The 24,350-nt window shown below is 37.5% G+C and overlaps 1 pseudogene; it reads left to right on the forward strand.

Moving 5' to 3' along the window:
• The first annotated feature begins 307 nt into the window (after positions 1–307).
• The window catches only part of LOC129053368 (deleted in azoospermia-like), a 41,184-nt pseudogene continuing 17,141 nt past the window's right edge, over positions 308–24,350 (forward strand).

Consider the following 24,350-nt stretch of genomic DNA (forward strand, 5'->3'; position numbering starts at 1 on the left):
CCTTTCCCCCTCCCCCACTCCCATGCGCCCCCACCCCGCCAACTTCATTTCTGACGCTCTCCCGGTGGCTCTGCAAGATGGCCGCGGGCCTGCTGAGGGACTTGGCTCCCTTCAATTGGGAGGGCCGGAACTTCTTCAGGAAGTGGTTCCCTCCTGGTGCTTGTACTGGGTGGGGTGGGTTGGTGGGGTTTGTGGGGGCCTGAGTGTGGCGGGTGGGGCGGCCTGAAGGCATGGCCCACTAGCTGAGGGGGCTGGGTGGGAAGTGCCTCTGGTCCTTTCGCGGCTAGCGGCTGCTGGGGACTTGCTGATGGCGGCTCCCTCCTGCGGCGGCGACAGGCACAAAAGCTCACTCGACGCTATCTTTGTGGCAAGAGGTTGGCTTCAGTAGTTACCGTTGAGAATTTTAGAATTTTTAAACTCCAGGCACAATTTTTCCCTTCTAGATAAACCAGGAATCTTTGACAAAATGTCCAATTGGTAGATAATGTTGGGTGTGCATTCCTGCGAGTTTGGTAAATGCCCAGCGTTCGTTGAGCGCCGTCACAGATGTGGCTCTGAATACGCTGACCAAACACTGAGTCAAACACACGTGTTACATGCTCTGTGTGTGTGTGTCTGCATTGATAATTCTGTCTTTTCATTTTTAGAGATAAAAGGAGTTTTACACACGGTTTATATTACCATGTATAAACATTAAGTATATATAAGCAACTATTATGTGTCATAAGTGTGCAACATGTTATCCATGCTAATAAAAAGTCACCTTGATTTATAAGTTACAATTATTTACAATAATACTTTTCATTTTTAGAGGTAAAGGGAAGAAATGCTTACAGTTTCATTAGGTTTTTTTCCTGATTATAAAAGTAGTATATTTACTCATTTGAAAACAATCACAGTAAGAAAATAGCAGTCCATCTTAATACCAACACATAAAACCACAGTTAAATTTTGATGCATGAATGCCCTTCCAGCTTATTTTTGTGCGTGTATTGCGATTGCATATAGATAGGCCAACTTTTACAAAAGTCACATAGTACTGCTTAATACTATTTTACAACTTGCAGCTTTCAGTTAATGTGGGTATTATTCTGAAGATAACTTTCAGTATATCATGTTAAAAATTATGCTGTTGTTTTACTGAATTCCCTTATGATGAATACTTTTTCAGTATTGAAACTATCATGGGCTGGGCGCCGTGGCTCACGCCTGTATTCCCAACACTTTGGGAGACTGAGGTGGGCAGATCACTGGAGGTCAGGATTTCGAAAACAGCCTGATTAACATGGTGAAACCCCATCTGTACTAAAAATACGAAAAATTAGCCAGGCATGGTGGCGTGCACTTGTAGTCCCAGCTACTCGGGAGGCTGAGGCAGGAGAATCATTTGAACCTGGGAAGCAGGTTGCAGTGAGCTGAGATGGTGCCACTGCATTCCAGCCTAGGCAAGAAAGGGAGACTCAGTCTCAAAAAAAAAAAAAAAAAAAAAAATGCTGTGCATGTCCTTGTGTAAATATCTTGGCACACTTGTACTATTAATTCCTTGAGATGAATTGCTGTAAGTGGCATTGCTGGGTGGAAGTGCTTTGCCATTTCATAACAATTTTAAGTTATGCTCCTCATTAGTATAGTGGTGAGTATCCCCCTATCAAATTATGATACACCTTTTCCAAGGTACTCTTGGTAAAGCATGTATCAGTATTTTCCCACTGATGGTGGGTAGAGTGATCTCTGTTCCACACCCTTTCTAATGAACGGTATTAGGATTTTTTACATTGTCAACCTAATAGCTGGATAATATTACACTATGTTGATGTGCACTGTTTTAAATCATCAATGAAGTTGATCATTGATCATTAGCTTTTTAAATTTCCTTTTTAATTTTATTTCCCTTATTGACTCATAAAAACTCTGTATTAATACTCGCAGTTGTCATACATAGTGGGAAAATATATATAGTAGTAACGATGAGGTGCCGTGGTGCCCTTACCTTATTCCTCTTTTCAGTGGAGATGGCTGTAGTATTTCACTGTAAGCTTAGTGATAGGGTAGAATTAGATTGATAGAAAATAAGAATCCCCTATTTCTATTTTACTTAGGTTTTTAAAAAATTGAAAAATGAATGATGTATTTTATTAAATACTTTTTCAATGATGAATTAAAGTAGCGTATCCTGCGAATGGAGTATTCTTGCATTGCCAGTATAAACTATATTCTTTACTACTGGAATTTTGCATTTGTGTTGAGGAGAGGGTTGGACCATCTTAATGAGGCTTTGTTGCTTATATGCTGTTAACCTTTGTAAAATGCATTGAGAAGTACTTTTTTCCTCTTTGAAAATTGAAGAAAAGAGTTTAAATTTCTTAATCTCTTCTTCTGTGTCTTCTATCTTTACTTCAGGTTTCTGGTATCTGTGTGCACCTCTCTCTGAAACACCACATACACCCAAGTTGCCTGTTTCTTCCCAAGTTCAAAAAACTCCCAGGGAAACTAAGCCAAATACCATTGGGTGTTCTTTTTCAAGATTGTTTGGGAAAAATTAAAATTTCTGTAGAAGTTGACCATGTCGTTGATTTCAAAATTTATCCCCATAGAGTTTGTACATAACATTCTTTTATAACCATGGGCCACAACCCATTTTTCAGGTCTCAATATATATTTTTGCTTTTTCTTGCTTAGTTTTGCAAGGATTGTTTATTGCTTGAATTTCATCCTTCCCACCCAGCACTCCCTGAGAATCTGCTCTTGGATTAACTTCTGATTTTCACGTCGTATTTTCTTAATTTTAGCATTCTCTTTATTTGTTCCTCTTCCTATTGCTGTGAATGTAACTTTGATGACTGCAAATGATGGGCTTTTTCCTGGCCGGTTTATGTAAATATCAGTTTGCTTACATGTTCACATAGTAATTGCATTAGATAATACTGGCAAAGGAGCTGACGTCGCAGGAGTTTAATGATAATTTTTTCCAGCTTTTAGCTGTCTTTGTCAATTGATTGTCCGTCCGCATATAACAAGAAATGTGCTTGCTAGAAATTGCAATGAGAGTTGTGTATATGATGGTCTTGAAGCTCACCCCTGTTTACTATTCCAACATTTCTCATTTCAAAATTCACCAACTCACTTGAAGGTATGATTAAGAAAATTACTTCTTTAAAGCAGTTTGTTGGCAGGATGCTATTGACGGTTATGATGGTACTTTCTTTAAAATTAAACTTCAGCTTATCCTAAGCATTCCTTTATATTTTTGGCCATAGTTTAGAAATAAGCAAAGGCTGTCTATTGATTGTGTGTATCTGTCTATCTATCTATCTATATCTATATGTGCATTATATAATTATGTATAAATACACACAGAGTCGGAATTGAACAATCCCTGCCAGTCAAGCCATGGTAAAAATGAGGTACATTGCCAAAAATGAAGTACGTGGCTTACTTTGTTAGCTTTGAGCGCCACGTGCTCGCTGAGGACTAGGACGTGATGGTGACTTGCTTAATTTAAAGTGTTACCACGCTGTTAAAGAGATTCAGTGAATTTTATATGTACAATTCCAGTTAAGCAGGCAGCCAGTTTGTAAGATCCAAGCTAAAGTCAAACTTCTTATAAAATCAAATGCCTTTTTTCCTCTTTACCAAACTAAGTATCCATTTTACTATTTGTGTATAGAGTATGAGAATCAGAAGAGACACCCGAGGTCTTTTCCGGCCATTTCGTTTTCAAGCAAGGAAACTGAAACTGAGGTCATGAAAAGATTCACTTTCGTGAGCAATGGAAATCAGGTTCTTCCCAAACAAGAATTTTCCTCTTCAATTCTTGTGGCACTGTCACAAGGTTTCTTAACCAGACCCTTTGCAAATTTGGCACCAAATAATTCCTTATTGTAGGAGGCTGTCTTTGCATTGTAGGATGTGCAGTAGTATGCCTGGCCTTCAGCCCACCAGATTCCAGGAATACATCTCAGTTGTGACAGCCAATCTCTGAACGTCGCTGAATGCCCCTGGGGCTCACAAATCTTGCCCAGTTGAGAATCAGTGCATTTCCATAACCTCTCATGATCTGACGCAGGTTTCTGCCAGATGTTACATTTCTAAATTAAAATGCATCCAAACACTGTGGTGCAGAGACAATACCGTAATATAGCTTGCTTATCAAGGAAAAACATATCCAAAGTTCATCCACAAATCAAGGGGGAGTTGAAAAGGAGAGAAAGAAACTATAAGAATTTCAGAATTTCTTTTGTTTTGTTTTGTTTTATTCTGTTTGGGATTTCTGAATGAAGTGAGAAGGAATCGGTAAATTGTCTATAGGGAAGGGCAATCTAAGCAGGTTCCCAGTAGTTCAAGATAATGCAGCTTAATGTCATTTGGAAAAAACAATAATGGAATACATTTTTAGAAAGGAAAAACTTTAAAAATAGTGTTGTAAATTTTTCTTCCACATCATTGTCATGAAATAACACTGTTAAAGGAAAGAATTAGGAATTAGCTGCAAACCCAAAATAGCAGGTACAAGCACGAAAGAATAGAGAAATGCAGTAACCTCGGCTTTAGTTGATGTGACAATTTAGATTTCATGTGTAGTAAAGCTGTGTAGACTCAGTAACTTCTAGCATCTAATTAGCAAAGCAGGAACCCACCTTTTTTATTAACTTCTATAACGTTACTGGGTTGTTCAAAAAGATGTACAGTTTCTTTCGTCTTTTGTTTTCTTTCAGACAGGTGTATGTGTAATAGTTTTGTCTTTTGCAGCTTTTTGTACTTACCTTTTAAAGTCAACAGCACTTCATCAATGATTTTTAAGTTATTGATGTGTCATAGTTTCCTGATGTTTCAATTAGTTCTTAATTAAAATTTTTTTCAAAATAAGTCAGCTAAATAGTGAAGCCAAAAAAGAAACTTGAAAACAAATCGGCTGAAAAGAAATTCAAATAACAGGACGCTAACTTACATTGGCATTACCCCTTTTACCACTTTATACGTACAAAATGAATTCACAGATGTTATCTCGTTTCATTCTCAAAGCAGTTTGCCCACAGATACGTAGTTGGCAAATAGGTGGCTTATAACCACTTACCTGTAAGGGACATAAACCTAGATCTCCTGACTAAGTTAATTTTTGTTTCACTGTGCTATATTGTTTGTCCAACATATATATTACTTACGAATACTACTTCAGAAAATTTTACCTTAACCTTAGAGTCAACAGTGGAAAGAATAAAGACAGTTCTGATCAGAATCTAGAAAATGAATGAGTTATATGTATGTGTTTTTTTTATCTGAAAATAAAGATGGCATGATTTATATCTATCAGCCCACTGTGAAAATTAGAATTATCAGATGGACTGATTTTGTGTTACTCAGGAAGAAAAATGTTATTTCAAAAGACGCTTTGAACACCCTAGCGTTAGGGAAGAGGATTATAAGAAATTGGTTTAAAACATTGAGGCTTATTTTCTTTCTGGTGGGGCTTTTTGTTTGTTTGTTTGTTTGTTTTTTTAAGGTTTATCTTTAGTCTTCTCAGTAAAGTGAAAAGTTGTTTATGAATATAGAACAGGATGATTTTAATAACTTTTACAAATCTAAACTTTCTAGTTTTGGGTGTCTTTTTTAACTACTTCACAGAGTATTTTCACAAATACTGGATGAGTATTCCTCCACAGCATTATACAAGACTCGGTGATGAGCGGCAGTAGGTTTAAGAAAGTAGTATATCCTTTGGTTAAAATTCCATGCTGATGTCCTCTGATTAGTTTAAATCCTGAGCCTGAACTGAGCTGCACTGGTGACTAATTTACAATGAAAATAACTTATATAAAATATATTATACTTAAAATACAAAAATGATATTTCACATTGTGTATGGGTTTTGCCTGCATACGTAATTACGATGTCTACTTTCCAAATTACAGTCTGCTGCAAATCCTGAGACTCCCAACGCAACCATCTGCAGAGAGGCCAGCACCCAGTCTTCATCAGCTGCGGCTAGCCAAGGCTGGCTTTTACCAGAAGGCAAAATCATGCCAAACACTGTTTTTGTTGGTGGAATTGATGATAGGGTATTGTATTCATACCTCATTTTTACCTTAAAATACATTATGAACAATGGGATTTGGGCCCTGTTACAAACTTAATGTGTTTTTGTACTTCATGGAGGTTTAGAATTGCTTTTAGGTTTGACCCATAGGTACTAAAAATATCTTTGACAAAGAGCTACTGGTCATTTTGGGGATAAATGGGGAAGAAATTTCCCCCTCATGGTAGTAAAATTGTAGTAAAGTTGAAATTTTTGAATGCTGAATTTTTACTCTGACGTTCAATTCTGTTCCATAGACGGATGAAGCTGAGATCAGAAGCTGCTTTGGTAGACACGGTTCAGTGAAAGAAGTGAAGATGATCACGAATCGAAGTGGTGTGTCCAAAGGGTGAGTAATTTTATCAAAAATATCTGAACTCTAGTCCCCTGTTCTATAGGTATCAGACAAGACTTCAAAACTGATATTCTGACCCTTGTATAAATGAAATTGTTTGCGGTGTTAATTTCTTTCACGTAGGGGATAAAAGGTTATTACCAGTTCTTTTATTTAGTCATTTTTCTAATGTTTGTTTTGAAATGTCTGCAATTTTTATTTCATACAGATGAGTTAATCAGTTTTCTCAAATAATTGTTTTCTTCATACGCTGCACCGCATCTTAAATTTTAACCACCTTGTCTTAGATAGTAAGTTAAATTCAGGTTCACAGATGTGAACCCTTTGTTAATCAATGAAGTTTTCACAGTGCCCTAATCTAGCACATTTTGACATAGTTCTGCTTAAGAAAAAGTAGTATTTGTAGAGGATCTGTCATGTGCATGTTAGCAAATACTTTTCATGGTATATTATTCATCTTTGGTCATGATCACTTCTGTATATAGAATAGTAGAAGTTCTGAACCATGTACTGTATGATGGTGATTTTATGCTTCATTTATCTGCCTTTATAGCTATGGATTTGTTTCATTTGTTGATGATGTGGATGTCCAGAAGATAGTAGAAGTAAGTAGTCTAATAGAAAAATCTCTTATTTATCTTACTGCTACGACGTTGAGTGTTAGTGATATACTCAGACTTGTGTAAAATTTGGAGAAAGCTAGACTTCCTGTTCACAATCCAAACTCAGAGTAACCTCCCATAACTTGATAGATGCTGTTTATTTTTGACTGGACACCTAGGTTCACGAACTACAGACAGGAGGGGTTGGAGTCAGGGTGATGAAAAGTTTTTGATCAACTTTCACTTGATGCCTCTTGACACTGGTTAGAGTGGCAAGGGTAATAAGTAAGGTAGCTTCATGATGACAAATTTTAATTTGGTGCGTAGTTGTCACTGATCGTCTATGATGGTTGGCACTTTAGAAGACTTTAGGTGTTTACCCAAGTCTTGGAAGCTAAGACTTGAAAATGGATTCTAGTTTTGTTACTGTTCTCTTTTCAGTCACAGATACATCTCCAGGGTAAAAAGCTGAAGCTGGGCCCTGCACTCAGGAAACAAAAGTTCTGTGAGTAGGAAAAGAAATTGTTCTTTTTTGACCCGTGTAGCTTTTCAGATAACTAAAAGTAGGCTGTTTTCTTCTTGCTCTTCAAAAAGGTGCTTGTCATGTGCAGCCACGTCCTTTGGTATTTAATCCTCCTCCTCCACCACAGTTTCAGAACGTCTGGAGGAATCCAAACACTGAAACTTGCCTGCAGCCCCTAATCACGCTGAATCCTGTAACTCAGTACGTTCAGGTAAGAACTGCTTATGTTCCTGATCTCTTGTTAATTGTAGTCATCCTTGTGTCTGTGGGATTGTATCTACACTTTCCATAGTAAGTGGCAATGGAGTCCCTGTTTGAACAGTGTGAGTAATGGGACGTTTGTTACTTTTGTTAGAAATTTCTTACTCTTAGTGTTGGTTATTTGAGCTAAAAATCTTCTATATACTTTGCAAGGCTTTCTCTCAGAAATGACCTCTTTAGACACATGAACAAATCTCTTCCTATCTCTTCTTTTTTCACCCCGTATAACTAGTTCCTAAAGTATTTGGAAGCAGCTCTCCTTATGTGTCTGCCTAATTTATTGTTCTGTAAGGTTAGCAGTTAACCTAGCTATTCTTTGCTTGCAATGCTTTCCAGATGCCTCGTCATATAAATTGCTGACTTTCTGGATATATTCTGGTTCTGGGATGGGTAGATTTCTGATCTCTTTTACTCTATCCGTAAATCCCGTGAGTTTCTGGCATGTCATTTCTCTGATGCTGTTTGCTTTGATATATAAAGTGGGATTTGACATCCTCTGTCACTTACTGGTGATAAATAAGGTTTATTTTGTTCTTCGTTCCTTTCATTTCTGTGTGTGTTTAAAAGACCTTTTCTTTGATGGAAAATAAAGTAACAAAATAGTAGTGAAATAGTTCTTCAGTGTCTCTCATTTGTTGACATTTTCCATGTACTTGAAACGTGTAGGGTACACGTCTTCTTCTTTTTCCTTCTCTGAGCAATGACTAGAAGAAAAGCCCTACTTGTTTCTAGCATTTACGGTGAGCCATTACTGAATGTGGGTGTATTCATGAATGCTGCTACCTGTATATTTTTAATTAGTAAGTATTTATTGAAACGTCGAAGACATTATAGTGTCTCTTTTCCATTTGTGGCGTGTGTACTGCCCTTACTTTTAGGAAATGAAGTACAGAGAAAGCCATAACATCTGTCAAAGAACTACAGTATTACCCTATAATATTGTCAAATACAAAACAGTCTGGAAGTATTTTGCCAAAGAAGTAGCAAATGTATTAACTTAGGTTGAAATCTGTCTTAATAGAGCCTTATCACCAGTGTGAGAAATAACTTCTGGGTGGGCATAAGTGCACAGTACAAATAAGGTAAACTTTGGCTGGTGCAATAGTCACTTATTTTGTCATTTGTCTCTTCTCCCTCCCCACCCAAAGGGTAGCGCTTGACAGAGAATGTTTGTTTCTTCATGAAGTCAGTCATTCTTTTAGAATTCTACATTGCTGTGTATAGAAAAGTAATTACTATTTCAAAGTTTTTCATATTTTTGTTATATTGGGAATGATAATTCTTTCTAATTAAAAAAAAATGTTTTACCGTATTAATCCATTCTTTCTGTAAACTTTATTTTCAGGCTTATCCTACTTACCCAAATTCAGCAGGTCAGGTCATCACTGGGTATCAGTTGCTTGTATATAATTATCAGGTAATTGAAGAGGGAGTAAAACGATTTACTTTCAGCTACTATTGAGGCCTTCCACTTGTTTATACAAATTTCCTGAATAGTTTGTCATTTTAAACTAGTGAAATGTACCTAAAATTTAAGAAAACACTTAGAATTAGCGTAATGAAGCCCTCTGTATCGTTTAGAAGTGATGAAAGAGTATTGTGACAGGAGGGTACTTAGCAATAACTTTTCTGTAGAACAATTTCTGAGATTTGTGTTTCCGTCTTTGTTTCAGCATGTATTTTGTTATGTTTGCTGTTGAGGGTACCTAGCGATAACTTTTCTGTAGAACAATTTCTGAGATTTGTGTTTCCGTCTTTGTCTCAGCATGTATTTTGTTCTGTTTGCTGTCTAAGAGCTGAAACATCCAGACTGACTTTGATGAATTTTATAGAGATACAGAGTGAAATAAAAGCTTTACCCAATTCTTACAGCACAGAATTCCAGTTGTATTTTTATTTTAGCTTGCTGCTTCATGTTAGTAGTTCTCTGGGTGTCGTTTCAACGACACGACTATATCTGTGACCCGTAACCATATGTGTGGTAACAAATTCAAAGAATTAATATCTTTGGGAGTTCCACAATGCCATTTCCAGAAAATTGGGAAAAAGGTGAGGTTTTGTGTGTGGAAGTAACAACAAGAAACTTCAGGGATTAGAAACCTAAAGTACTTCTTTTTTGTATTCTGTTTCTTTTGTTCTATTATCCAAGGAGCCAGCATGAGAAGTACTTCAATATTGTGTATCTCATGTGTTTTTGAAAATGTACAGGAATATTTGAATAATTTTGGTTTCTTTTTTTTTTTTCCAAGATGCCACCACAGTGGCCTGTTGGGGAGCAAAGGAGTTATGCTGTACCTCAGGTAAAGTGAATGCGCCAAACGTATACTCCCTGTTCTTCCTTGATTTTTTTCTATGTCATATATGCCTGTAAATTTTTTAAATCATTCTTTGTATTAAAGTGGCACGTTTTGTTGCTTTCTTTTAACCCAATTACAAACTCCTATGGGAGCAACAGTGCCTTTTTCTCTCCCAGGTTTTTGCATGCTTAAGCAGTGGCTGGTCCACATAATGATAAGAATTCAGTTACTTTTTGATAGACTATACAATCCATGAAAGGTAGTATTAATGTGGCTTTAGAATGAGCATGTATCTGCCTGGAATCTGCCTCTGGCTTTACCCTCCGTAAGAAAAATCTGTTGAAGAGAAACAGAAATGTTTTGCTATTAATTACTCTTAAATAAGAATAGGAAGAAAAAAGAGTATTACCTCTAAAACAGCCGAACTGCTTTCCCCCCATATAACTAGTTCTGAAAATATTTGAAAGCAGCTGTCTTCATGTGTCTGCCTAGTTTATTCTTCTCTAAGGTTAGCAGTTCATCCAGCTATTCTTTACTTGCAATGATATCCAGATGCCTCCTCATGGAGATTGCTGACTTCTGGATATATTCTGGTTCTGGAATGGGTAAATTTCTGATGTGTTTTACTATATTTATAAATCCCGTGAGTGTATGGCATGTAATTTCTCTGATCCTGGTTACCTTGATATGTAAAGTAGGAATTGACATACTCTGTCACTTACTGGTGATAAGTAACGTTTATTTTCTTTTTAGTTTGTTTTATTTATGTCTTAGTTTAAAAGACATTTTCTTTGATGGAAAATAAAGCAAGAAAATAGTGGTGAAATAGTTCTTCAGTGTCTCTCGTTTGTTGACATTTTCCATGTACTTGAAACAGGTAGGGTATATCTCTGCCTCTTTTTCGTCCTCTGAGCGATGGCTAGAAAAAAAGCCCTGTTTCTCACATTTACTGTGAGCCATTCTGTAATCTGGGTGTATTCATGTGTCATGCTACGTATGTGTTTTCAATCAGTAAGTATTTATTGAAAGGTAGAAGACATTATACTGTCTCTTTTCCAGTTGCGGACTATATACTCCCCTTAGTTTTTTGAAATGAAGTACAGAAAAAGCCATAACGTTTGTAGGAGAACTTCATAATTCCCTATAATATTGTCAAATACAAAACCCTTTAGAAGTATTTTAACAAAGAAACAGCAAATGCATTAATTTAACTTACACTGAAGTCTGTCTTAATAGAGCCTTATCAGCAGCGTAAAAAATAACTTCTGGGTGGGCATAAGTACACGGTATAAATAAGGTAAACCTGTCTGGCGAAATAGTCACTTGTTTTGTCATTTGTCTGTTCCCCCTCCCCACCCAAAGGGCAGCACTTGACAGACTCTTTCTTTCTTTCATAAAATCAGTCACTCATTTAGAATGCTGCAACGCTGTATGTAGAAAAATAATGTTTTAAAACTTTTTGATAGTTTTTTATATTGGGAATAGTATTTCTAATTAACAAAATGTTTTATCATATTCGTTCATTCTTACTGTAAACTTTATTTTTAGGCACATCCTACTTACCCAAATTCAGCAGTTCACATCATCACTGGATATCATTTGCCTGTATATAATTATCAGGTAATTTAAGAGGGAGCAAAATGATTTACTTTCAGATACTATTGAGACCTTTTTTTATACAAATTGCTTGAATAGTTTGCCATTTTAAAGTAGTGAAATGTACCTAAAATTTACGACAACACTTAGAATTAGTCTAGAATGAAGGCCTCTGTATTATTTAGAAGTAATTGCGTTACATTTTGACAGGAATGTACTTAGCAAAAACTTTACTGTAGAACAGTTTTTTGAGATGTGGTGTCCCTTTCTTTATTGTAGCATGTTTATTTTCATCCTGCTGTCAAATAGCTGAAACATCCAGACTGACTTTCATCAATTTTTTAGAAAGACAGAGTGAAATAAGATTACTACCCACCTTTTAGAGCACAGAATTTGAATTATATTTGTATTTTAGCTGGCTGCTTCACATTAGTTGTCCTCTGGGTCTCTTTTCATAGCTGTGACTGTATATATGACCCATAATCATATCTATGGTAATAAATTCCAAGAACTAATATCCTTGAGATTTCCACAATACCAACCCCAGAAAATTGGGAAAAAGTTGAGGTTTTACATACAGAGGTAACATCAAAAACGTCAGGGATTAGAAACCTAAAGTAATTCTTTTTTCCGTTCTGTTTCTTTTATTAGAATAACAAATTAAAGGAGCCAGCATATGTTCTTCAATATTGTGTATCTTATGTGTTTTTGAAAATGTGAAGGAATATTTGAATGATTTTTGTTTCCTGTCTCTACTAAAAGTACAAAAAAATTAGCCAGGCGTGGTGGCGCACACTTGTAATCCCAGCTACTCGGGAGGCTGAGGCAGCAGAATCACTTGATCCTGGGATGCAGATTGCTGTGAGGTGGGATTGTGCCACTGCACTCCAGCCTAGGCTGCAAAGAGAGACTCAGTCTCAAAAAAAAAAAAAAAAAAAAAAAAGATGCTATGAATATCTTTGTGTAAATATCTTGGCACGCTTGTACTATTAATTTCTTGAGATGAATTGCTATCAGTGGAATTGCTAGGTGAAAGCACTTTGCCCCTTTTATAACAATTTTATAACTAATTCTCCTTTTTAGTATACTGGTGAGTATCCCCGCTTATCAAATTATGATACACCTTTTCCAAAGTACTCTTGGTAAGTCACGTATTAGTATTTTCTCACTGATGGTGTATAGAATGCTGTCTTTTCCACACCCATTCCAGTGAAAGTTATTAGTATTTTTTAAATTGTCAGCCTAATAGCCGGAAAATACTACATTATGTTGATGGGCACTTTTTAAAATCATCGTTGAAGTTGATCATTGATGTTTAGCTTTTTAAATTACCTTCTTAATTTTATTTTTCTTACTGATTCATAAAAAGCTTTTTATTAGTATTCACTATTCTAATACTAATAGTATTCACTATTAGTTATACATAGTGGAAAAAACATACAGGAGTGATAGGAGGTGACCTGGTGCCCTTACCTTATCCCTAATTTCAATTGAGTTGACTCAACTAGTTCACTTGTAAGCTTGATGATAGGGTAGAATGAGATTGATCGAAAAGAAGATTCCTCTTTCTCTATTTGACTTGGGGTTTTACAAAATTAAAAAATGAGTGCTGTATTTTATCAGTTGATTTTCAGTGATGAATTAAAGTAATGTATCCTGCAAATGGAGTATTCTTGCATTCCCAGTATAAACTTAGACTCTATATACGGCTGGAATTTCCCATTTGTGTTGAGGGCAGGGATGGATCATCTGGATGAGGCTTTGTTACTTACGTGCTTTTAGCTTTGTAAAATGCGTTGAGAAATACTTTCTTCCTCTTTGAAAACAGAGTTTCTGCATAGCACTCTTTTATTATCTGTGGCCACAACCCATTTTTCAGGTCTCATATATACTTTTGCTTTCTTGTGTTTTCTTGCTTTGTTTTGCCAGGATTGTTTGTTGCTTGAATTTCATCCTCCCCACGCACCACTCCCCGAGAATCTGCTCTTGGATTTACTTAAGGTTTTCATCCTGAGTTTCACATCATATTTTCTTAATTTTATCGCTCTCTTTATTTGCTCCTCTTCCTATTGCTGTGAATGTAACTTTGCTGACTACAGATGATAGGCTTTTTCCTGATCAGTTTATGTAAATATTTATTCCTATAGAAAAATAGTATATGTAATATAAATTTATTCCTATAGAGATTGCGCGTAGCATTCTATTTTAACCGCTGGCCACGACTCATTTTTCAGGTCTCGTATATATTTTTGCTTTTTCTTGCATAGTTTTGCAAGGATCGCGTATTGCTTGAATTTCATCCTTCCCACGCAGCACTCCCCAAGAATCTGCTGCTGCATTAACTTCTGATTTTCCCATCATATTTTCTTAATTTTAGCATTGTCTTTATTTGCTCCTCTTCCTGTTGCTGTGAATGTAACTTTGATGACTACAAATTCTAGCCTTTTTCCTGGCCAGTTTATGTAAATATCAATTTGCTTACGTGTTCACTTAGTAATTGCATTAGATAATACTGGCAAAGGAGCTGACATCGCTGGAATTTAATGATAATTTTCTCCAGCTTTTAGCTGTCTTTGTCACTTGATTGTCTGCATATAACAAGGAATACGCTTGCTAGAAATCGCAGTGAGAGTTGTGTATATGATGGTCTTGAAGCTCACCCGTTTACTATTCCAACATTTCTCACTTCAAAATTCACCAACTCACTTGAAGGTATGATTAAGAAAATTACTTCTTTAATGCAGTTGGTTTGCGGGATGCTATTGACAGTTACGATGGTACTTTGTTTAAAATTAAACTTTAGCTTATCCTAAGCATTCCTTTATATTTTTGGCCATAGTTTAGAAATAACCAAAGGCTATCTATTGATTGTGGATTTATATATTTATATATATGTATTTATATATTATATATAAATATATATATAATATATAAATTGTATAGATATATATAATGTTTTTATAGATACATAGATATATAATGTTTATATAGATATATAATATTTATATAGATATATATGTATACATACCTTACATAATTATGTATAAATACACACAGAGTCGGAATTGAACAATCCCTGCTAGTCAAGCCATGGTAAAAATGAGGTACATTGCAAAAAATGAAGTACATGGCTTACTTTGTTAGCTTTGCGTGCCACCTGCTGGCTGAGGACTAGGACGTGATGGTGACTTGCTTAATTTAAAATGTTACCACGCTGTTAAAGGGATTCAGTGAATTTTATATGTACGATTCCAGTTAAGCAGGCAGCCAGTTTGTAAGATCCAAGCTAAAGTCAGACTTCTTATAAAATCAAATGCCTTTTTTCCTCTTTACCAAACTAAGTATCCATTTTACTATTTGTGTATAGAGTATGAGAATCAGAAGAGACACCCGAGGTCTTTTCCGGCCATTCGTTTTCAAGCAAGGAAACTGAAACTGAGGTCATGAAAAGATTCACTTTCGTGAGCAATGGAAATCAGGTTCTTCCCAAACAAGAATTTTCCTCTTCCATTCTTGTGTCACTGTCACAAGGCTTCTTAACCAGACCCTTTGCAAATTTGGCACCAAAATAATTCCTTATTGTAGGAGGCTGTCTTTGCATTGTAGGATGTGCAGTAGTATGCCTGGCCTTCAGCCCACCAGATTCCAGGAATACATCTCGGTTGTGACAGCCAATCTCTAAACGTCGCTGAATGCCCCTGGGGCTCAAAAATCTTGCCCAGTTGAGAATCAGTGCATTTCCATAATCTCTCATGATCTGACGCAGGTTTCTGCCAGATGTTACATTTCTAAATTAAAATACATCCAAACACTGTGGTGCAGAGACAATACCGTAATATAGCTTGCTTATCAAAGAAAAACATATCCAAAGTTCATCCACAAATCAAGGGGGAGTTGAAAAGGAGAGAAAGAAACTACAAGAATTTCAGAATTTCTTTTGTTTTGTTTTGTTTTATTCTGTTTGGGATTTCTGAATGAAGTGAGAAGGAATCGGTAAAATGTCTATAGGGAAGGGCAATCTAAGCAGGTTCCCAGTAGTTGAAGATAATGCAGCTTAATGTCATTTGGAAAAAAAACAATAATGGAAGACATTTTTAGAAAGGAAAAACTTTAAAAATAGTGTTGTAAATTTTTCTTCCACATCATTGTCATGAAATAACGCTGTTAAAGGAAAGAATTAGGAATTAGTTGCAAAGCCAAAATAGCAGGTACAAGCACGAAGGAATAGAGAAATGCAGTAACCTCGGCTTTAGTTGATGTGACGATTTAGATTTCATGTGTAGTAAAGCTGTGTAGAATCAGTAACTTCTAGCATCTAATTAGACTCGGTAACTTCTAGCATCTAATTAGCAAAGCAGGAACCCACCTTTCTTATTAACTTCTATAACATTACTGTGTTGTTCGAAAAGATACACAATTTCTTTCGTGTTTTGTTTTCTTTCAGACAGGTGTATGTGTAATAGTTTTGTCTTTTGCAGCTTTTTGTACTTACCTTTTAAAGTCAACAGCACTTCATCAATGATTTTTAAGTTAATGATGCGTCATAGTTTCCTGATGTTTCAATTAGTTCTTAATTAAAATTTTTTTCAAAATAAGTCAGCTAAATAGTGAAGCCAAAAAAGAAACTTGAAAACAAATCGGCTGAAAATAAATTCAAATAACAGGACACTAACTTACATTGGCATTACCACTTTTACCACTTTATACGTACAAAATGAATTCACAGAGGTTATCTCATTTCATTCTCAAAGCAATTTGCCCACAGATACATAGCTGGTAAGTAAGTAGGTGGCTTATAACCACTTAGCTGTAAGGGACATAAACCTAGATCTCCTGACTAAATTATTTTTTGTTTCACTGTGCTATATTGTTTGTCCAACATATATATTAGTTATGAATACTACTTCAGAAAATTTTACATTAACCTTAGAGTCAACAGTGGAAAGAATAAAGACAGTTCTGATCAGAATCTAGAAAATTAATGAGTTATATGTCTGTGTTTTTTTAATTTGAAAATAAAGATGGTAATTTGAAAATAAAGATGGTATGATTTATATCTATCCGCCCACTTTGAAAACTAGAATTATCAGTCGGGCTGATTCCGTGTTACTCAGGAAGAAAAATATTATTTCAAAAGATGCTTTGAACACCCTAGCGTTAGGGAAGAGGATTATAAGAAATTGATGTAACACATTGAGGCTTATTTTGTTTTTGGTGCGGCTTTTTTTTTTTTTTTTAAGGTTTATCTTCAGTATACTCAGTAAAGTGAAAAGTTGTTTATGAATGTAGAATAGGATGTTTTTTTTAAATTTATTTATTCATTTACTTATTATTATTATACTTTAGGTTTTAGGGTACATGTGCGCAATGTGCAGGTTAGTTACATATGTATACTTGTGCCATGCTGGTGCGCTGCACCCACTAACTCGTCATCTAGCATTAGGTATATCTCCCAATGCTATCCCTCCCCTCTCCCCCCACCCCACAACAGTCCCCAGAGTGTGATGTTCCCCTTCCTGTTTCCATGTGTTCTCATTGTTCAATTCCCACCTATGAGTGAGAATATGCGGATTTTGGGTTTTTGTTCTGGGCGATAGTTTACTGAGAATGATGATTTCCAATTTTATCCATGTCCCTACAAAGGACATGAACTCATCATTTTTTATGGCTGCATAGTATTCCATGGTGTATATGTGCCACATTTTCTTAATCCAGTCTATCCTTGTTGGACATTTGGGTTGGTTCCAAGTCTTTGCTATTGTGAATAATGCCGCCATAAACATACGTGTGCTTGTGTCTTTATAGCAGCATGATTTATAGTCCTTTGGGTGTATACCCAGTAATGGGATGGCTGGGTCAAATGGAATTTCTAGTTCTAGATCCCTGAGGAATCGCCACACTGACTTCCACAAGGGTTGAACTAGTTTACAGTCCCACCAGCAGTGGAAAAGTGTTCCTATTTCTCCACATCCTCTCCAGCACCTGTTGTTTCCTGACTTCTTAATGATTGCCATTCTAACTGGTGTGAGATGGTATCTCATTGTGGTTTTGATTTGCATTTCTCTGATGGCCAGTGATGGTGAGCATTTTTTCATGTGTTTTTTGGCTGCATAAATGTCTTCTTTTGAGAAGTGTCTGTTCATGTCCTTCGCCCGCTTTTTGATGGGGTGGTTTGTTTTTTTTCTTGTAAATTTGTTTGAGTTCACTGTAGATTCTGGATATTAGCCCTTTGTCAGATGAGTAGGTTGCGAAAATTTTCTCCCATTTTGTAGGTTGTCTGTTCACTCTGATGGTAGTTTCTTTTGCTGTGCAGAAGCTGTTTAGTTTAATTAGATCCCGTTTGTCAATTTTGGCTTTTGTTGCCATTGCTTTTGGTGTTTTAGACATGAAGTCCTTGCCCGTGCCTATGTCCTGAATGGTAATGCCTAGGTTTTCTTCTAGGGTTTTGATGGTTTTAGGTCTAATGTTTAAGTCTTTAATCCATCTTGAATTGATTTTTGTATAAGGTGTAAGGAAGGGATCCAGTTTCAGCTTTCTACATATGGCTAGCCAGTTTTCCCAGCACCATTTATTAAATAGGGAATCCTTTCCCCATTGCTTGTTTTTCTCAGGTTTGTCAAAGATCAGATAGTTGTAGATATGCGGCGTTATTTCTGAGGGCTCTGTTCTGTTCCATTGATCTATCTCTCTGTTTTGGTACCAGTACCATGCTGTTTTGGTTACTGTAGCCTTGTAGTATAGTTTGAAGTCAGGTAGTGTGATGCCTCCAGCTTTGTTCTTTTGACTTGGCGATGTGGGCTCTTTTTTGGTTCCATATGAACTTTAAAGTAGTTTTTTCCAGTTCTGTGAGGAAAGTCATTGGTAGCTTGATGGGGATGGCATTGAATCTGTAAATTACCTTGGGCAGTATGGCCATTTTCATGATATTGATTCTTCCTACCCATGAGCATGGAATGTTCTTCCATTTGTTTGTATCCTCTTTTATTTCCTTGAGCAGTGGTTTGTAGTTCTCCTTGAAGAGGTCCTTCACGTCCCTTGTAAGTTGGATTCCTAGGTATTTTACTCTCTTTGAAGCAATTGTGAATGGGAGTTCACTCATGATTTGGTTCTCTGTTTGTCTGTTGTTGGTGTATAAGAATGCTTGTGATTTTTGTACATTGATTTTGTGTCCTGAGACTTTGCTGAAGTTGCTTACCAGCTTAAGGAGATTTTGGGCTGAGACAATGGGGTTTTCTAGATATACAATCATGTCGTCTGCAGACAGGCACAATTTGGCTTCCTCTTTTCCTAATTGAATATCCTTTATTTCCTTCTTCTGCCTAATTGCCCTGGCCAGAACTTCCAACACTATGTTGAATAGGAGTGGTGAGAGAGGGCATCCCTGTCTTGTGCCAGTTTTCAAAGGGAATGCTTCCAGTTTTTGCCCATTCAGTATGATATTGGCTGTGGGTTTGTCATAGATAGCTCTTATGATTTTGAGATACGTCCCATCAATACCTAATTTACTGGGAGTTTTTAGCATGAAGGGTTGTTGAATTTTGTCAGAGGCCTTTTCTGCATCTATTGAGATAATCATGTGGTTTTTGTCTTTGGTTCTGTTTGTATGCTGGATTACGTTTATTGATTTGCGTATATTGAACCAGCCTTGCATCCCAGGGATGAAGCCCACTTGATCATGGTGGATAAGCTTTTTGATGTGCTGCTGGATTCGGTTTGCCAGTATTTTATTGAGGATTTTTGCATCAATGTTCATCAAGGGTATTGGTCTAAAATTCTCTTTTTTGGTTGTGTCTCTGCCCGGCTTTGGTATCAGGATGATGCTGGCCTCATAAAATGAGTTAGGGAGGATTCCCTCTTTTTCTATTGATTGGAATAGTTTCAGAAGGAATGGTACCAGTTCCTCCTTGTACCTCTGGTAGAATTCGGCTGTGAATCCGTCTGGTCCTGGACTCTTTTTGGTTGGTAAGGTATTGATTATTGCCACAATTTCAGATCCTGTTATTGGTCTATTCAGAGATTCAACTTCTTCCTGGTTTAGTCTTGGCACAGTGTATGTGTCGAGGAATTTATCCATTTCTTCTAGATTTTCTAGTTTATTTGTGTAGAGGTGTTTGTAGTATTCTCTGATGGTAGTTTGTATTTCTGTGGGATCGGTGGTGATATCCCCTTTATCATTTTTTATTGCATCTATTTGATTCTTCTCTGTCAATTTTGTTGATCCTTTCAAATTTCTTTTGAAATTTCTAGGAATTGAAATACAAATTCCTTTTGTATTGCTGTGGGATCGGTGGTGATATCCCCTTTATCATTTTTTATTGCATCTATTTGATTCTTCTCTGTCAATTTGGTTGATCCTTTCAAAAAACCAGCTCCTGGATTCATTAATTTTTTGAAGGGTTTTTTGTGTCTCTATTTCCTTCAGTTCTGCTCTGATGTTAGTTATTTCTTGCCTTCTGCTAGCTTTTGAATGTGTTTGCTCTTGCTTTTCTAGTTCTTTTTTAATTGTGATGTTAGGGTGTCAATTTTGGATCTTTCCTGCTTTCTTTTGGGGGCATTTAGTGCTATAAATTTGCCTCTACACACTGCTTTGTATGCATCCCAGAGATTCTGGTATGTTGTGTCTTGGTTCTCGTTGGTTTCAAAGAACATCTTTATTTCTGCCTTCATTTCGTTATGTACCCAGTAGTCATTCAGGAGCAGGTTGTTCAGTTTCCATGTAGTTGAGCGGTTTTGAGTGAGATTCTTAATCCTGAGTTCTAGCTTGATTGCACTGTTATCTGAGAGATAGTTTGTTATAATTTCTGTTCTTTTACATTTACTGAGGTGAGCTTTACTTCCAAGTATGTGGTCAATTTTGGAATAGGTGTGGTGTGGTGCTGAAAAAAAGGTATATGCTGTTGATTTGGGGTGGAGAGTTCTGTAGATGTCTAATAGGTCCGCCTGGTGCAGAGCTGAGTTCAATTCCTGGGTATCCTTGTTGACTTTTCTGTCTCGTTGATCTGTCTAATGTTGACAGTGGGGTGTTAAAGTCTCCCATTATTAATGTGTGGGAGTCTGAGTCTCTTTGTAGGTCACTCAGGACTTGCTTTATGAATCTGGGTGCTCCTGTATTGGGTGCATATATATTTAGGATAGTTAGGTCTTCTTGTTGAATGGATCCCTTTACCATTATGTAATGGCCTTCGTTGTCTCCTTTGTTCTTTGTTGGTTTAAAGTCTGTTTTATCAGAGGCTAGGATTGCAACCCCTGCCTTCTTTTGTTTTCCATTTGCTTGGTAGATCTTCCTCCATCCTTTTATTTTGAGCCTATGTGTGTCTCTGCACGTGAGATGGGTTTCCTGAATACAGCACACTGATGGGTCTTGACTCTTTATCCAATTTGCCAGTCTTGTGTCTTTTAATTGGAGCATTTCGTCCATTTACATTTAAAGTTAGTATTGTTGTGTGTGAATTTGATCCTGTCATTATGATGTTAGCTGGTTATTTTGCTCATTAGTTGATGCAGTCTCTTCCTAGTCTCGATGGTCTTACATTTTGGCATGATTTTGCAGCGGCTGGTACCGGTTGTTCCTTTCCACGTTTAGCACTTCCTTCAGGAGCTCTTTTAGGGCAGGCCTGGTGGTGACAAAATCTCTCAGCATTTGCTTGACTGGAAAGTGTTTTATTTCTCCTTCACTTATGAAGCTTAGTTTGGCTGGATATGAAATTCTGCATTGAAAATTCTTTTCTTTAAGAATGTTGAATATTGGCCCCCACTCTCTTCTGGCTTGTAGAGTTTCTGCCGAGAGATCCGCTGTTAGTCTAATGGGCCTCCCTTTGAGGGTAACCCGACCTTTCTCTCTGGCTGCCCTTAACATTTTTTCCTTCATTTCAACTTTGGTGAATCTGACAATTATGTGTCTTGGAGTTAGTTGCTCTTCTCGAGGAGTATCTTTGTGGCGTTCTCTGTATTTCCTGAATCTGAATGTTGGCCTGCCTTGCTAGATTAGGGAAGTTCTCCTGGATAATATCCTGCAGAGTGTTTTCCAACTTGGTTGCATTCTCCCCGTCACTTTCAGGTACACCAATCAGACGTAGATTTGGTCTTTTCACATAGTCCCATATTTCTTGGAGGCTTTGCTCGTTTCTTTTTATTCTTTTTTCTCTAAACTTCCCTTCTCGCTTCATTTCATTCATTTCATCTTCCATCGCTGATACCCTTTCTTCCATTTGATCGCATTGGCTCCTGAGGCTTCTGCATTCTTCACGTAGTTCTCGAGCCTTGGTTTTCAGCTCCATCATCTCCTTTAAGCACTTCTCTGTATTGGTTATTCTAGTTATACATTCTTCTAAATTTTTTTCAAAGTTTCCAACTTCTTTGCCTTTGGTTTGAATATCCTCCCGTAGCTCAGAGTAATTTGATCGTCTGAAGCCGCCTTCTCTCAGCTCGTCAAAGTCATTCTCCATCCAGCTTTGTTCCGTTGCTGGTGAGCAACTGCGTTCCTTTGGAGGAGGAGGAGGAGAGGCGCTCTGCTTTTTAAGAGTTTCCAGTTTTTCTGCTCTGTTTTTTCCCCATCTTTATGGTTTTATCTACTTTTGGTCTTTGATGATGGTGATGTACAGATGGGTTTTTGGTGTGGATGTCCTTTCTGTTTGTTAGTTTTCCTTCTAACAGACAGGACCCTCAGCTGCAGGTCTGTTGGAGTACCCAGCCGTGTGAGGTGTCAGTCTGCCCCTGCTGTGGGGTGCCTCCCAGTTAGGCTGATCAGGGGCCAGGGGTCAGGGACCCACTTGAGGAGGCAGTGTGCCCGTTCTCAGATCTCCAGCTGCATGCTGGGAGGAACCACTGCTCTCTTCAAAGCTGTCAGACAGGGACATTTAGGTCTGCAGAGGTTACTGCTGTCTTTTTGTCTGTCTGTGCCCTGCCCCGCAGAGGTGGAGTCTACAGAGGCAGGCAGGCCTCCTTGAGCTGTGGTGGGCTCCACCCAGTTCGAGCTTCCCAGCTGCTTTGTTTCCCTAAGCAAGCCTGGGCAATGGTGGGCGCCCCTCCCCCAGCCTCGCTGCCGCTTTGCAGTTTGATCTCAGACTGCCGTGCTAGCAATCAGCGAGACTCTGTGGGCGTAGGACCCTCTGAGCCAGGAGCAGGATGTAATCTCCTGGTGCGCGGTTTTTTAAGCCCGCCGGAAAAGCGCAGTATTCGGGTGGGAGCGACCCAATTTTCCCGGTGCCGTCTGTCACCCCTTTCTTTGACTAGGAAAGGGAACTCCCTGACCCCTTGCGCTTCCGGAGTGAGGCAATGCCTCGCCCTTCTTCAGCTCGCGCACGGCGTGCGCACCCACTGACCTGCGCCCACTGTCTGGCACTCCCTAGTGAGATGAACCCAGTACCTTAGATGAAAATGCAGAAATCACCCGTCTTCTGCGTCGCTCACACTGGGAGCTGTAGACCGGAGCTCTTCCTATTCGGCCATCTTGGCTCCTCCCCTAAACTTTCAACTCAGGATGATTTTAATAACTTTAATTTTTACAAATCGAAACTTTCTAGTTTTGGGTGTCTTTTTTAACTACTTCACAGAGTATTTTCACAAATACTAAATGAGTATTCTTCCACAGCATTATACAAGACTCGGTGATGAGCGGCAGTAGGTTTAAGAAAGTACTATATCCTTTGGTTAAAATTCCATGCTGATGTCCTCTGATTAGTTTAAAATCCTGAGCCTGAACTGAGCTGCACTGGTGACTAATTTACAGTGAAAGTAATTTATATAAAATATACTTAAAATACAAAATGATATTCACATTGTGTATGGGTTTTCCCTGCATACGTAATTATGATGTCTACTTCCCAAATTACAGTCTGCTGCAAATCCTGAGACTCCCAACTCAACCATCTGCAGAGAGGCCAGCACCCAGTCTTCATCAGCTGCGGCTAGCCAAGGCTGGGTTTTACCAGAAGGCAAAATCATGCCAAACACTGTTTTTGTTGGTGGAATTGATGATAGGGTATTGTATTCATACCTCATTTTTACCTTAAAGTACATCATGAACAATGGGATTTGGGCCCTGTTACAAACTTAATGTGTTTTTGTACTTCATGGAGGTTTAGAATTGCTTTCAGGTTTGACCCATAGGTACTAAAAATATCTTTGACAAAGAGCTACTGGTCATTTGGGGATAAATGGGGAAAAAATTTCCCCCTCATGGTAGTAAAATTGTAGTAAAGTTGAAATTTTTGAATGCTGAATTTTTACTCTGACGTTCAATTCTGTTCCATAGACGGATGAAACTGAGATCAGAAGCTGCTTTGGTAGATACAGTTCTGTGAAGGAAGTGAAGATAATCACGAATCGAAGTGGTGTGTCCAAAGGGTGAGTAATTTTATCAAAAATATCTGAACTCTAGTCCCCTGTTCTATAGGTATGAGACAAGACTTCAAAACTGATATTCTGACCCTTGTATAAATGAAATTGTTTGCGGTGTTAATTTCTTTCACGTAGGGGATAAAAGGTTATTACCAGTTCTTTTATTTAGTCATTTTTCTAATGTTTGTTTTGAAATGTCTGCAATTTTTATTTCATACAGATGAGTTAATCAGTTTTCTCAAATAATTGTTTTCTTCGTACACTGCACCGCATCTTAAATTTTAACCACCTTGTCTTAGATAGT

This window comes from Pongo abelii, chromosome Y (genome assembly GCF_028885655.2).
Source record: "Pongo abelii isolate AG06213 chromosome Y, NHGRI_mPonAbe1-v2.0_pri, whole genome shotgun sequence".
NCBI lineage: Eukaryota > Metazoa > Chordata > Mammalia > Primates > Hominidae > Pongo > Pongo abelii.